At 40.1% G+C, this 17,020-nt stretch overlaps 1 pseudogene; it reads left to right on the top strand.

Moving 5' to 3' along the window:
• The first annotated feature begins 254 nt into the window (after window positions 1–254).
• On the top strand, window positions 255–16,806 carry LOC128069394 (DNA-(apurinic or apyrimidinic site) endonuclease-like; annotated as a pseudogene).
• Window positions 16,807–17,020: the final 214 nt, after the last annotated feature.

Below are 17,020 nucleotides of genomic sequence, written 5' to 3'. Positions count from 1 at the left end.
AACTCTGTCACAGACCATAAGATGTTTTGGGAAATACGTGAAATAAATTCTTTAGAAATTAGTTCTTTATAATTAGTAAATTACTGGTTTAAATAGTCTGATCTAAATTCCTAAGTGCCTTTTTGAGGTCACCCCAAAACATCTAATACATAGGAACTATTAAAGCAAAGACTTGTAAACAGAGCCCCAAGCTCAGAAAAATACTTGAGTGGCTCAATTTTATTATAGGTCTATGTGAATGCTGGACATAGCGTATGGTCATCTGTGCTTCCAGAGTAAAAATACAGGCAGCTTTCGAAAGAAGAAAGGTTCTCAGTGATTCCACCTATTTTCCTTCAATGGGCTACATCACCTTTTCTGTTGTTTGCTACTATATGGGTCATCTTCAGGACAGTAAAATGAAAGCAGAAAAGCGGGGGAAGTTTTTCATTCTTTCTCCATCACTCTTAAGAAATGAGAATCCTTTGTGTCACCATAGACAAACTCTGCTCATTGAATGGGGTACTGACCATTAAATCTGTGCTCCAGTGTGTGGGAGCTGTGACCCACATATGTGTTATCAATTCAACAGCAGTTATTGAACGCCCGATTCTGTGCTAAGTCATTTAGGTTGTAAGAAAATAGATTTGAGCAACTTAGAATCCCATGGGTGAGATAAGACTTACATCCAAAGGGAGAGGTGTGGGGAAACTATAATATCAAAGAGAACCTAATGAAGAGCTAGATCTTAAGGAACAAACTGTAACTGTCATCTGAACCCGGAGAAAGAGGAAAGATCACTGAGCATCATGGGCTGGAGTTGGCACTTGAGCTGGACCTTGAAAGCCTGTAAGGGGTTGCCACAGGGCTTCTGTGGGCAAAGCCAGTTCCCTCACCCCCTAATGTGCACCAACTGTCAAGGGAGTGTTGGGGCCACTCTTCCTTTTCAGGAACAAGAGAGGGAATGCAGAGATTTTTGCTTCTTCACCTCTTCTCCTCTCTGCAATGGATGGATGTATCATCTAAAGAGCCTCAAGTCAGTAGTCCTTCCCTCTGGGTCACAATGAGGAGTTGGCTGCTGGCTTGCCCAATAAAGAAATAGGAAAAAAAACTACCAACCATAACAAGAATTTGAGAGTTTGAGCTGCATAAGAACAAATCTGCAATAAGATAATCTACATGGGCTTGTGCAGAAAGACAAGTGCTATTTTCTGCTTGATTCTGTGACTGGTAGAGAATCACTCAACCCTATGATTGTATTATTTATACAGAACTCACTAGGGCACCATCTGGTGCTAAGCTAACCACAAAAACAGGAAAATCAAACCCAAAGCAAATTGTCTTCATTGGAGTTTTTGCTAATGACCTGTTCTTTGCCAATATTCCAACTGATCACATTTTAGTTTGAAACAGGAAAAGACATTTAATGTTTTAAAGGGAAGTCTTAAAGGGAATTTGGTTAGACATACCCTTGAAAAGATTCTACACCTGTCTAGATCTTCTCAGTCGAGAGGGCACTGCCGCTATTTCAGGTCTTAGCCCCTATTTCAGGTCTTATTACACCTTATTAAGTTGTCAGATCAAGTTCATAATGTCCCATCTCAGTGCCCAGTCACCAAGAGATAAGGGTGAGAGGTGATCTTGCAAGATTATGTCCTGGAGATGGAAAATGAAGCCAAAATAGTGAGGAAATTTCTGCTGGAGTATAGGAAACAAACTAAGAATAGTCATGGTGAAAATAGTTCTAATCTGAAGTGATTTTTAAATCCCATATTTGGACTCTCAATAAATTATTCTCGTTGAGGCAGCAGACTTGACATTGCACACATATTTTCCTATGTAATCAAAAATGTTTACAACTCTAATGCAAAAGTTGTGTGTGTGTTGAACTTGAAAAAAAGTGAAAGTCTTTCAGTTGTGTCCAACTCTTTGTGACCCCACGCACTATACAGTTCATGGAATTCTCCAGGCCAGAATACTGGAGTGAGTACGCATTCCCTTCCCCAGGGGATCTTCCCAACCCAGGGATTGAACCCAGGTCTCCCGCATTGCAGGCAGATTCTTTACCAGCTGAACCACCAGGGAAGCCCATTTTTTAAAAATCCAATTATAAGGATTTTCCTTTTTAGTCCTTATGGGCTTTTCTTAGATTCTCCCAGCTCTGGTAATTTTCTTTTTGATGGAAATATTATAAAATGGTCAGTCCAGTTCAGTCGCTCAGTCGTGTCCAACTCTTTGCGACCCCATTAATCTCAGCATGCCAGGCCTCCCTGTCCATCACCATCTCCCAGAGTTCACTCAGACTCACGTCCATCGAGTCCGTGATGCCATCCAGCCATCTCATCCTGGGTCGTCCCCTTCTCCTCCTGCCCCCAATCCCTCCCAGCATCAGAGTCTTTTCCAGTGAGTCAACTCTTCGCATGAGGTGGCCAAAGTACTGGAGTTTCAGCTTTAACATCATTCCTTCCAAAGAAATCCCAGGGTTGATCTCCTTCAGAATGGACTGGTTGGATCTCCTTGCAGTCCAAGGGACTCTCAAGAGTCTTCTCCAACACCACAGTTCCAAAGCATCAATTCTTCGGCGCTCAGCCTTCTTCACAGTCCAACTCTCACATCCATACATGACCACTGGAAAAACCATAGCCTTGACTAGACGGACCTTAGCCAGCAAAGTAATGTCTCTGCTTTTGAATATACTATCTAGATTGGTCATAACTTTTCTTCCAAGGAGTAAGCGTCTTTTAATTTCATGGCTGCAGTCACCATCTGCAGTGATTTTGGAGCCCAGGAAATAGATGGGGAATCAGTAGAAACAGTGTCAGACCTTATAAAATGGTACCCCAAGTAAATTTGGTTTCAATATTATAAATTCATCATGAAAGCTGTGAACATTACGAGTCCCATTTTGTTCTCATTTGGAGCTAACATCTCAGGTCTTAATGATATCTCAGTATATAATCAAGTATCTTGGTTCCCATGCTGACTAGTGTTTGACATTCTCTTTGGCCCCCGACCTGATTGTTCACATTTTTAGGACTCCATTTTTATTATAACCCTCTAGATATTTTTGACAATCCCAAGAAAAAGCTAATCAAATTGCCAAAAAACTGTGATTTTAAGAGAAATAGCTCTTCTAAACTTGAGAGCAAAATGAAATATCATATAGAGTGGTTCCATAAAGTATCTTTCCATAATTCAACCATCGAATTTCCAGAGTTAGGGGGCTCAATCTTGCTTGCTTACTGTAAAATTAAGACTTACAGCCAGAAGCCTAAGATGTACATTAAAAAATACAAATAAACCAGCAATTTTAATTAAGCCAGTTCATTCATGTTCATTTACAAGGGCTGAAGTGTAAAGAGAAGGTAAGCGGTGGAGTCACCTAGGTTCGAATCATGAATCTGCCACTTAGCAGCTTTGTCCCTTGACTAAGTTAGTTAAACTATTTAAGGGTCAGTGACATCCTTTCATCTGTAAAGAGGGCTTTATATTTCTTCCTCCCAGTGTTTTTGTGCAAAGGAAATGGGATGATATTTGGAAAAATCTTGCAGCAATTCCTGGCACGTTGTAGGAGGTCTATAAATCTGAGTTCAATTGCTCTTTCCCAGTTACTTCCTAAACTTTTCCTTACGACCAACAACTCTGAAAGGGGAGTGATTTACATGTAGCACATCACTGATTACAGAAGTCTAGGGAAACTAAGATCTATCTCTAACTCCATCCTTCATTTAAAATATTGTCAAATGTCCTTCACAAAATCCCGGACCTCCTTTTGCCCCATTTGTCACTGTATAGCTGAAGTCTGCTCTTCATCAATAAGAACTTCTTTACCCACCTCAAAGGTCCAATTTCCTCCATCTCAACCACATCAACCCACTAAAGGGAACAGCCAATTTCTTCATATTAAAAGAGGTTTTGCATTGGTAAATAGGAAAGCAAACAGTATACTCACAATTGGATGACTTAATTGGGTGACTAATCTAGAACTATCCCAAGGATGAAACAACTAGAAAAAATAAAAGTCTTCCTAAAAGTTTTTATTTTAGTTGTCAGAAACCTAAACACAACACTGTGTTGGAAGAATTAATAGCTGTTTTCTAGCAAGAACTACAGACTAACCTTAATGAATTTATCTGTCTGTAACAATGACAAAGAAACTATATTATTCATCTTCCACATCGAATCCTTAAAAAAAAAATCCTCTTGGCTCTATTTCCAAGATATTTACCACATTTGATGTTCATTTCCCTACAGTTTATATACAGAGTTATATTTTCCTGGGGGCACTTTCTATGAGCTTTAATTTGATAATCTTTGACATAGAATAAGCCCTACCTTGTAGGGTTGGTTTGATGACTAAACTAGATTGCATAGATGGCAACATTTGTGAGCACAGTACAAACAGAAGGAGTTACTTTTAACAAGAAGAAGGCAGTTTGGTGCCCATAGTGTCTAGGAAAGGGGAATTGGAGAGTTCTGTAGGCAATATGATCCCCACTCTGGTGGAAAGGAAGACAAATCCTTACTGCACCAGACAGCTTTTCTAAGGGCTCAGAGCCCCACATGTAGTCTCTGTGCCTTGGACACGGAGAAGTCTCAGTCTCTAGCACCTTTTACAAAACTCCTTCTTGGACACCCAAAGCTTCCATCATCCTGCTGTCTCCTCGTGAAGCACAGGTAGAAATGATGGATGCTGTCTGCAGGGTCTGTGCTGTGAATTCCCTCCGAGGTGGACACCTTCCTGGGGACACTGCCCTACCTGGCACTGGACACACCTGCACCCATGGTTGTACGAAGGTCTGTCTCTGTCTTCAGATGCTGCTACAAGAAATGGCACTGATCCACTCCAGGAAGACTCTTGTTGTTTTCCATCTTGGAGGGGGTGTCTTTTTCTGATCTGACCCCCCCCCCCAGTTCCAGCTGTGCCCCTCTGTTAAGAGGATTTCTCACTCAGAGACGGGGCAGAGGGAGGTGAAACTGGGGAGGGGCAGTGGCAGCACAGAATGGATGGTTCTAGACCACCTGAGATCCAAGCATTCCCCTGGGACAGGGAAAACTGGGCGTCATTCACTCTAGAAAGAAGCAGGACGAGGGACACAGGGGCCCCAAAGGCAAACCGCAGAAGCCAACTGGTAAAGCCAGGAGGGACTTGCCACTGTTCTTGGAACACAATACAAGCTGAAAATCCTGGCCCATGAGGCCCTGAGTGATCCAGACTCCACCTGCTTCTCCAGCGTCACCTCATACACTCACCACCCCCACCCCATCACTAGCTCGGCCCACAGTGACCTTCTTTACGTTTTTTAGATTTGCTAACTTGTTCCCAGCCTGGAGTCTGTGCACTTGCTCTTCCTCCCATCTGGGGCCCTCTTCTCCTGTATCTTTGCCTGGCTACCACTCAGGTTTCAGCTCAAATGTCACCTCAGGGAGGTGACAATCTTAGTTGATGTTTCACAACTCTCCAATACTACCACCACCAAATCACTCTATCCTGTCATCTTCTATTGTCTGCGTTCAGTTCAGTTCAGTCACTCAGTCATGTTGGAGTCTTTGCAACCCCATGGATGCAGCACGCCAAGCCTCCCTGTCTATCAACAACTTCCAGAGTTTACCCAAACTCAGGTCCATTGAGTCAGTGATGCCACCCAACCATCTCATCCTCTGTTGTCCCCTTCTCCTCCTGCCTTCAATCTTTCCCAACATCAGGGTCTTTTCAAATGAGTCAGTTCTTCGCAAGAGGTAGCCAAATGATTGGAGCTTCAGCTTCAGCATCAGCCCTTCCAATGAATATTCAGGACTGATTTCCTTTAGGATAGACTGGTTGGATCTTCTGGCAGTCCAAGTGACTCTCAAGAGTCTTCTCCAACACCACAGTTCAAAAGCATTAATTCTTTGGTGCTCAGCTTTCTTTATAGTCCAACTCTCACATCCATACATGACTACTGGAAAATCCATAGCTTTGACTACACAACACTTCGTTGGCAAAGTAATGTTTCTGCTTTTTAATATGCTGTTTAGATTGGTCATAACTTTCCCTTCCAAGGAACAAGCGTCTTTGAATTTCATGGCTGCAGTCACCATCTGAAGTGATTTTGGAGCCCCCCAAATAAAGTCTGTCACTGTTTCCATTGCTTCCCCATCTATTTGCCATGAAGTGATGGGACCAGATGCCATAATCTTAGTTTTCTGAATGTCGAGTTTTAAGCCAACTTTTTCACTCTCCTCTTTCACTTTCATCAAGAGGCTCTTTATTCTTCTTCCCTTTCTGCCATAAGGGTGGTGTCATCTGCATATCTGAGGTTATTGATATTTCTCCCGGCAATCTTGATTCCAGCTTGTGCTTCATGCAGCCTGGCATTTCTCATGATGTACTCTGCATAAAAGTTAAATAAGGAGGGTGACAATATATAGCCTTGACATACTCCTTTTCCTATTTGGAACCAGTCTGTTGTTCCATGTCCAGTTCTAACTGTTGCTTCCTGACCTGCATACAGATTTCTCAAGAGGCAGGTCAGGTGGTCTGGTATTCCCATCTTGTTCAGAATTTTCCACAGTTTGTGGTGATCCACACAGTCAAAGGCTTTGGCATAGTCAATAAAGCAGAAATAGATGTTTTTCTGGAACTCTCTTGCCTTTTCCATGATCCAGTAGATGTTGGCAATTTGATCTCTGGTTCCTCTGCCTTCTCTAAAACCAGCTGGAACAGCTGGAAGTCCACGGTTCACATATTGCTGAAGTCTGGCTTGCAGAATTTTGAGCATTACTTTACTAGCATGTGAGATGAGTGCAATTGTGCAGTAGTCTGAGCATTCTTTTGCATTGCCTTTCTTTGGGACTGGAATGAAAACTGACCTTTTCCAGTCCTGTGGCCACTGCTGAATTTTCCAAATTTGCTGGCATATTGAGTGCAGCACTCTCACAGCATAATCTTTCAGGATTTGAAATAGCTCAACTGGAGTTTCATCACCTCCACTAGCTTTGTTCGTAGTGATGCTTCCTAAGGGCCACTTGACTTCACATTCCAGGATATCTGGTTCTAGGTGAGTGATCACACCATCATGATTATCTGGGTCGTGAAGATCTTTTTCGTACAGTTCTTCTGTGTATTCTTGCCATCTCTTCTTAATATCTTCTGCTTCTTTTAGGTCCCTACCTTTTCTGTCCTTTATTGAGCCAATCTTTGCATGAAGATCCCTCAGTATCTCTAATTTTCTTGAAGATCTCTCCAATCCTTCCCATCCTATTGTTTTCCTCTATTTCTTTGCATTTATCACTGAGGAAGGCTTTCTTATCTCTCCTTGCTATTCTTTGGAACTCTGCATTCAGATGCTTGTATCTTTCCTTTTCTCCTTTGCTTTTCACTTCTATTGTCTACATGACACTAATCTAAAATTATCTCATTTACCTATGCCTTGTTTGTCTATTATGTATTTGTCTTATTACAGGAGGTATAGTCAGGTTACTTGTCAGTTTTGTTCCCCACGACATCCCTAATGCCAAGTGTAGTAGTATAGTACCTGACACATAGCAGGTACCCAATACACAAGTGTTACATTTTGAATGATTTAATGAATATTTCCGGACATGAGAAATGGCAATTTGTAAAAATATTTGGGATTTTAAGGAAGGAAACAATCTTCACTAAGATGCAAAATACCACTGGGTGTAGAAATATCTCGTTTATGAACTGTGGTAAAAACGGGTAGTAGGAATAGGGAGAAGGGGAAGGAGCTCTGAAATGCCAATGTTAACACTCTGCTTGCCATAACTCTGCTGATAGTTCAGACAGAATGATAGGTAGAAAACTAGCTTGGGCATCAGCACAACTACATGCTTTACAAATGGACTTTACATCAGTTAATTCTCTATTACTAAAGATTACTGTTGTAGGTTGGGTCATGGTCCTACATTTAATTAATCTGAGGTTAAAGATTTGCATGGCTGGATGTACCAATTCAGAGTAATCAAGTATTGATTGTGTCTTTTACCAACAATTAAATAACAATAGTCAGCTTTTATTCGGTGCCCTGAGTCTTCTCAAATCCCAGAATAATCAGTGAATAGTTCATTTAAGCAGTTGCAGTGTGAGGCATAGTTGAAATATTATTCCTAAATTTTAAAACAAAAACTCAGTTTGGTCAATATCTTGTAATAACCTATAATGAAAAATAATTTTAAAAGAATATATATATGTATGTATATAGCTGAATCAATTTGCTGTACATCAGAAACTAACACAATATTGTAAATCAACTCTCCTTCAATTAAAAAAAGAACTGTTTGCCATTTATTACAATCAGAAGTTTTCTTCAGAATGTGAAAGCTCAAATTGGAAGATTTCTCTCTGCCCTGATTAGTTCTATCATACACCAAGCCTGAGAATCTTTGCTTAACAAAGCACACAATTTGTACTTTGGGAAATGACTATATTTCCGACTTTAAATGAGGGAAATAGCCCAACTCTTGGTATGGATGGAGATATTGACACCTTCTCCTCAGTTCCACTGCTCCCAATACACAGCTCTCACCGAAAGCCCCTTATTTATGGTTTCTCACAGTCCTGTCTCTAAAACCATCCAGTGTACCAGGACAATCCAATGTAATGAATTCACACTCTGCACAAGGCTTTCTGCTAAATGCTTGTAGAAATTACTCAGGACAGTCTCTGTCTTCAAGTAGTTGATAATCCAACAGACATCAGAGAGATTAAAAAAAAAAAGTCTCTGTATAACACTAGGAAGTTTATGCTAGTTAGCAAGGAATATGTTAAAAATTTTCCAAGGAAGGGACAATCTATTCTTGATGCTCTGCTCTTTTACTTTTATACATTCTCCCTGGGTAATTATATTCATGACTCAACTTCTATTATTGTCAACATGGTGATTGATTCCAGATCTGTCTATCCAGTCCAGATCTCGCCATCTGTATTTGTAAATCTCTAGTGAACAGCTTCAATCTACTGGAAGATCCTGAAGTTTATGAAACATCCAAATTCAAATTCATTAACGCCTCTCATTCTTCTCCTTCCTAAATTCTCCATGTCCACAAATGGGTTAACCATGTTCCCAAAACCACATCTCCCCAGCCAGAAACCTTCGAATCACCCTCTGTGCCTCATTCTGGTTTATCCCTCAACATCAGGCCCCAACAACACTATCTTTCTACCTCATAGGATGCCTCAGAGGATGCAACTCCCTCTGCTCTACATCTATGTTGCTACCATCGCTGCCTCGTACATTCATGTTCATGAATTCGGTGGTTATTCACACCTGGATTTCAGTCTTAGCTTTGCCTTTTCAGTTGGTGACCTTGGGCAACCACTTACTTTCTGCCTCAGTTTCCTCAATGAAAAAATGGGAATAATATTCCTTATATGTCACACGGCTGATAGAAATCTTTGGAAAAAGCAATGTATATACAGCACTTTACAGAGCACCTAATACATAGTAGGTGTTCAATAAATTATTATTGCAATTATTATTGTAATATAAGAACCACAGACTGACTGTGATCTACCTTCAGAGCCTCATTTCTCATTTTCCACTCCATCTTTGCCCCAGTTCTATACTGAAGCCTCATCAGACTTTGGATGATTCCCTGAACCCATGGAATCCTTTCACATCCTCTATCCCACTGTATTTTCTGTTCCCTCTGTCTCAAATGTTCTCCGTGTCTTACCTTTATTCAACACCAGTCCTTCCAATGAACACCCAGGACTTATCTCCTTTAGGAAGGACTGGTTGGATCTCCTTGCAGTCCAAGGGACTCTCAAGAGTCTTCTCCAACACCACAGTTCAAATGCATCAATTCTTTGGTGCTCAGCTTTCTTCACAGTCCAACTCTCACATCCATACATGACCACTGGAAAAACCAAAGCCTTGACTAGATGGACCTTTGTTGGCAAAGTAATGTCTCTGCTTTTTAATATGCTATCTATGTTGGTCATAACTTTCCTTCCAAGGAGTAAGTGTCTTTTAATGTCATGGCTGCAATCACCATCTGCAGTGATTTTGGTGCCCCCCAAAAATAGTCAGCCACTGTTTCCACTGTTTCCCCATCTATTTGCCATGAAGTGATGGGACTGGATGCCATGATCAGTACTATATCATATTACAATTTTTTTAAAATTATCTGTTTTCAAGTCTCTTTCCTATTTGTGATGAACTCTCAGGTCACTTTGGTCCTCATTGCTAAGGCAATATCTTACAGAGTTGATGTGCAGTAACTGGTCTTTTAAAGAAATATTTCCTAGCTGAGATAACCTGGGCACACTTCACTGAAGGATATTTTAATGAGAAAAGGGAGCAGAATGAAAAAGACAATTTTTTTCTCAATCCTGTCATCTCCTCTATGAAATGCTATCAGAACTTCCATCATCACACTACCATCCACCCCTACAAGACCAAACCTCTCTACTCTTAAACAACAAGCCCCCTGACAGACTGAAGAAACCCTGGTGTCCACTAATTGAACTTGAGTGAAATATTCATGTAGTGGTAGGAAGGAAACAGCTGGGTTCAGATTGTAGAGGACCTTGAATTTTGAATTTGAAGTTTGGACTTCACCCAGTAGATAATAAGGCACCATTGGACGCTGTGTGGCAGGGTATACCATGGTCCAAAAGGTATTTTTAGGAGATTCCCATGGATGGGATCTTCCCTGGACTTCCCTGGTTGCTTAAATGGTAAAGCATCTGCCTACAATGTGGGAGACCTGGGTTCAATCCCTGAGTTGGGAAGATTTCCTGGAGAAGGAAATGGCAACCCCCTCCAGTATTCTTGCCTGGAAAATCTCATGGACAGAGAAGCCTGGTAGGCTACAGTCCATGGGGTTGCAAAGAGTCGGACATGACTGAGCGACTTCACTTTCACTTTCATGGATGGGATGTACAGAAGTGTATTAAAGAATAAAGTCAATTCTTAGAGGGACAGAAGAGAAGAAAGGGACCAACATTTGAGGGAAATATCTATGTGGCAGTCATTACTGTAAAAGCACTTCATATATATATATGTATATATATACATATATATAAAATCTTATTCAATCCTAGCAATAATAATAAATCCACCATAAAGTACTATCACTAATTCTAAATTGAGGAAGTAATGCTTTAGGGTGGTAAAAGAACTTGCAAAAGTAAAAAGGTGGTAAATAGAAGAGCTGGGACTCCAATTCTAGTCTGCTTGATGTTACAGTCTAGACTGGATATTCTTAACTTATTTATGTACCCTGGAAGCACTTGAGGACAGAAATTCAACAAAATTAAAAAACAACCTATTGAATGGGAGAAGGTATTTTCAAACCATCTATTTGATAAGGGGTTAGTATCCTACATATATTTATGTGTAAATATATAAAATTTATATTTAACATACAAATTATATATATATATGAAAAGTGAAAGCATTAGTCACTAAGTCTTGTCCAACTCTTTGCGACCCCATGGACTATAGCCCACCAGGCTCCTCTGTCCACAGAATTCTCCAGGCAAGAATATTGGAGTTGGTTGCCATTCCCTTCTCCAGGGGGTCTTCCTAATCCAGGGATTGAACCCAGGTCTCCCACATTGCAGGCAGACTCTTTACTGACTTGGCCACCAGGGAAGACCTATATATGTAAATATATAAAATTTATATCTAACATAAAAATTATATATATATATATATAACTCATACAATTGAATAGCAAAAAGTGTCTGACTGAAAAAAAAATCTGAGTATAAACACTTCTTCAAAGAAGACATACAAATGGCTGACAGTTACATGAAAAAGTGCTCAGTGTCACTAAACATCAGGGAAATCTGAAGCTAAATCACATTAAGATACCACCTCATACTTCTTAGGAAGACTATCAGCAAAAACGGCAAGGGATAAGTACTGATGAGGATACAGAGAGAACTAACAGAACCCTGGTACTCTGTTGCTAGGAGTGTAAATTGGCACAACCATTTTTGAAGATAGTATGAAGGTTCCTCAAAATATTAAAATAGAACTACTTTATGATCTGGCAATCCTACTTCTGGGTATAAATCCAAAGAAGAGAAATCCAGATCTCAAAGAGATGTCTACACTCCTGTTCTGTGCTGTGCTTAAGTCACTCAGAGGTGTCTGACTCTGTGACCCCATGGACTGTAGGCACCTCTGTCCATGGGGATACTCCAGGCAAGAATAGTGAAGTGGGTTGCCATTCCGTTTTCCAGGGGATCTTCCCAACCCAGGGATCGAACCTGGGTCTCCCGCATTACAGGCAGATTCTTTACCATCTGAGCCACCTGGGAAGCGCATAGCTACTCTATTGAATATTTGAAATTTGCTTAAAGGGAAGATCTTAAGTATTCTCACAGAAAGGAATGAAGGAAAGGGAGGGAGGGAGGGAAAGTGAGAGGGAGGGAGGAAGGAACAAAGGAAGGAATGACAGGGAAAATGGCAGCTTTGTGAGGTGGTAAGTATGTTAAATAACTTGACTGTGCTATTTCACAGTGCAGGCATATATCAAAACATTAACGTGTACACCTTAAATATATAGAATTTTTAATTTGTCAATTATCCCTCAAAGCAAACTCTCCAAAAACCTCATTCTAAGTGAAAGAAGTCATATACAGAAGAGTAAATGATGCTTTTGAACTGTGGTATTGGAGAAGACTCTTGAGAGTCCCTTGGACTGAAAGGTGATCCAACCAGACAATCCGAAAGGAAATCAGTACTGAGTATGCATTGAAAGGACTGATGCTGAAGCTGAAACTCCAATCCTTTGGCCACCTGATGCGAAGAACTGACTCATTGGAAAAGACCCTGATGCTGGGAAAGATTGAAGGCAGGAAGAGAAAGGGATGACAGAGGATGAGATGGTTGGATGACATCACCAATGGACATGACTTTGATGGACATGAGTTTGAGCAAGCTCCAGGAGTTGGTGATGGACAAGGAAGCCTGGTATGCTGCAGTCCATGGGGTCGCAAAGAGTCAGACACGACTGGGCTACTGAACTGAACTGAAATACTATACAATTTCACTAACATGAAATTCTACAAAAGGTAAATTTAATCTATGGTGACAGAAAGCAGATCAATGATTCCCAGATCAATGAGATTGGGGATAGGACAGAATTGACGAGGAATGGGCAAAAAAAAAAAAAGAAAAAAAATCTATCTTAAGGGGTTATGGAAACATCCTCAGTCTTGAATAGTGGTGGTGATTTTTACGGGTTATGTATTTGTGAAAAGTCACTAATGCATGTACTTAAAATGGGTGAATTTTATTGTATGTAATTATACCTAAATAAAGTTGATTTAAGAAGAAACAAAAAATGTCTTTCAGTTCCCTCAAAATTTGTTGCACAAATTTTTAAATTTAAATTTAGTAGTTCATTAGAAGAAATGCCAGGAGAGTTACTTTTAAGAGAAAAAGGATTATGTGAAAATATCATCATATTTATTTAGAAATATTCAGGTTTTATAAATGCACACTTATTTGGTATCTCAGAATCAACAATTTTATCATTTAGTACCTTTTTCTTTTTATGGTAATGGATCTAATACATTCTATTCACATTTTATTCTGTATATCCAAAGCAGAACATAAAGAGCATCTGATCCAAGACAAGTTTAATCATCTAAGTGTCCAATGTACTTGTTAGGGTGCTTTGACTTTAAGGTAAGAAATGCAGAATGCTTTCCAAGTTTGTTAATTAATAGCATCCCTAGACAAATATCTTCTTACTGCTGTGCCTGATTGCTAAATCTCTCTGCTTCAAGGCAACAGATGGCTTAAATTCTCCCAGAATTAAAAAGGAAATAATCTAGAATTCCTTTTGATTCAAGGGACTAAATTTAATCAGGTTATCCTATAAGTTATAAATATCCTAGAAATAATGAAGATGATCAAAATGGAAATGAATGGTTGTTATCTTCTAATCGTGTGAGTAGTGTGTAATAGTCTTTATAGTACCAGTTGATGAAATACTGCTGCCATAAAATCAGCATGTACTAAACCCAACCAAAGCCTCCAACAGTCTCTCTTCATGAACTTTTTCTTATGACAGCAATCTTCCTCTCTGGGCTTAGAAGATAATACAGATTGCAGAGTTCCTTGAGCAGTCTTTAATAAGTCTGGTTCAAAAGTAAGAGTAACAAAACTCTTTCCTAGAAATTTCATCTTAAGGTTCATTTGGTTCAGAGAACTTTTTTGGACTGATCCAGATAATATGAGTTCTATGCACTAACACTATTTAAATATCAGTCTAAGCAATATTAAAATTTTTTTCTTCTTTACAATAAGTTGTATGTCAGCATGTCTTATGGTTCCCTCTAGATTGAAAGCCATCAAAGACAGGAATCAAAATGCCTGCATCCATTATATTATAAAAACACACTGCTCATAGATCCTCATCAAATGCTTAATTACTGACACTATCTGAACATCTGCCTGTTGTATGGGATAGGCCAGACCAATGTGGCCTTATAAAGTAGAGCCTGTTCCATATTGGTATTTTCTTTTCTTTTTATTAAAGTATTTAAGTACTGATTTACAATGTTGTGTTAGTTTCAGGTGTACAGCAGAGTGATTCAGTTATATATATATATACATATTAATATTTCCTATTGTCATTCTACTCACTCAAATCTTTGTCTATTACTATATAACTAACGTCAGGCAGGCTGCTTGCAAAAAAAGGGCCTGTTTTTTTTCTTTTTTAAACACAAATATCTCTCCGAATTGCTGTATCTCTTCCCAATGTTCTGGCCTTTCCACTGCATTTTCTAAGAAATTCTCTTTGAATAGAGATTAATTTTTAGTTTGAAAGCACATTTTAATATTCTTTATTATTTCACAGAAACAGGAAATCAAAATTTCTAAAAAATCAAGGAAAATGATTCTCAGCATCTTATACCAACTGCATACATCATTCTCTACTCTATCCCTACTCACGAACATACACACATACAGACAAAATCCCAATCTATAGCACAACTATCTAACACTTGATATTTTGGTAGAGAGAGGAGACAAGTATACTAAAAAGAAAGGAAGAGGGTACATTATACTTTAATAATGTGACAAGGACTAAGCAACAAAATTATTAAATATTTGGGTTATGTAAAGCAGTCATCCTCAGCCTATCTTTGAGCCTCACCCCACCCCTGATCTATATCCCAGGTGTATGAGATGACAAGAAGCTTGGAAATGGAGTAAAAGATGAGGTTGGCCTTAGGCACCATCTGGCATCCACATGACATAAAACTAGGAGCCACATGGTTATCACACATGCTTTTCTCACAAAGGAGTATCAGTCATAATTCATTTTGTTTGCTGGCCACCATTTCAAATTATATGATCTCTTACAGTTACAATGGTCATACTTAATCTCTAGTGATATACAGACTTAGCCTTGTTATCATAGAATTTGTCCTGTTTTCCAGTAGAAAATGGTTTTTAAATGGCTATTTGTTTTTGGTAGGTTTCTTGATTTTGCTAACCCCATAAGATACTGGGGATGATGGATGAGAATAATTCTTCTAACAGTTTCCACAGTGATATACATACATTATGCACTCTTAAAATGATTTTGGAAGACAAAAATCACCCGTCCCCTTGGAGGCTAACTCAATTGTATGCATTTTAAAAATAGTTCTCTTTTTTATGACTATAAAAGTAATGCATTTCAATGAAAAAAAATCAAACAATTTAAATATGAGTAAAACTGGGAGAGAAAGAACCATGCAGTCTGGGTGGTAGAGAGACAACTAGGTTCAAGAATATCTGATACGGATTCTTTGTGCTGGGTTAAGGAGGAGCCAGACAGGGACTGAAGCAACCAATGCAATCAAAATACTGCTTCAGCGGGCGACGTGGAACTGGTGCAGAAGGGCGTTCATTACAGTGATGCCTGAAACATAGGACACAGGGAGTGGTGGTCGAAGACGGGGAAGAGCCCAAGACCGAGCCAGAGGCCAAGAAGGGTAAGGCAGGAGCGAAAAAGAGGCAGCAGGAGAGAGCACAGTTCTGTATGAAGACCCCCCAGATCAGAAAACCTCACCCAGTGGCAAATCAGCCACACTCAAGTTCTGCTCGTGGAATGTGGATGGGCTTCAAACCTGGATTAAGAAGAAATGTTTAGATTGGGTAAAGGAAGAAGCCCCAGATATCCTGTGCCTCCAAGAGACCAAATGTTCAGAGAACAAACTACCAGTTGAACTTCAAGAGCTGTCTGGGTTATCCCATCAGTACTGGTCAGCTCCTTCAGACAAGGAAGGGTACAGTGGTGTGGGCCTCCTCTCCTGTCAGTGCCCACTCAAAATCTCCTATGGCATTGGTGAGGAAGAACATGATCAGGAAGGCCGAGTGATTGTGGCTGAATATGATGCATTTGTGCTCATGACAGCCTATGTGCCTAATGCAGGAGGAGGTCTGGTACACCTGAAGTACCGCCAGCACTCGGATGAAGCCTTTTGCAAATTCCTGAAGGGTTTGGCATCCCGCAAGCCCCTTGTACTCTGTGGGGACCTCAACATGGCTCATGAAGAAGTTGCCCTTCACAACCCAAAAGGAAATAGAAAGAATGCTGGCTTCACTCCACAAGAGCAGCAAGGCTTCGGGAAACTGCTGCAGGCTGTGCCACTCAATGACAGTTTCCGGCACCTCTACCCCGACATGGCCTACGCCTACACCTTTTGGACCTCTGATGAATGCACGATCCTAAAACGTTGGTTGGTGCCTTGATTATTTTTAGTTATCTCAGTCTCTGTTGCCTGAATTGTGTGACAGCAAAATCTGTTCCAAGGCTCTGGGCAGTGACCACTGTCCCAATACCCTATACCCAGCCCTATGACACCTCTCCCAAATCACATTGAGCCTGGGAAATAAGCCCACCCTCCAAGCTAGCCCACAAAGCTAGCTTTAAACTTCTTACCCCCAAACTTCTTTAATAACTGCTCTCTAGAGAAATCTGCACTGTATTTCCCTTCTAAACTACGGAATCCTTTACCCAGGCTTCTAATAACAGATGTTAAGTTCTCAAGGAAGGTGTTTGTGTAGGGGTGGTG

Source organism: Budorcas taxicolor, chromosome X, assembly GCF_023091745.1.
Source record: "Budorcas taxicolor isolate Tak-1 chromosome X, Takin1.1, whole genome shotgun sequence".
In the NCBI taxonomy this organism is placed as follows: Eukaryota; Metazoa; Chordata; class Mammalia; order Artiodactyla; family Bovidae; genus Budorcas; species Budorcas taxicolor.
This window is presented reverse-complemented; position numbering and strand designations above follow the sequence as displayed.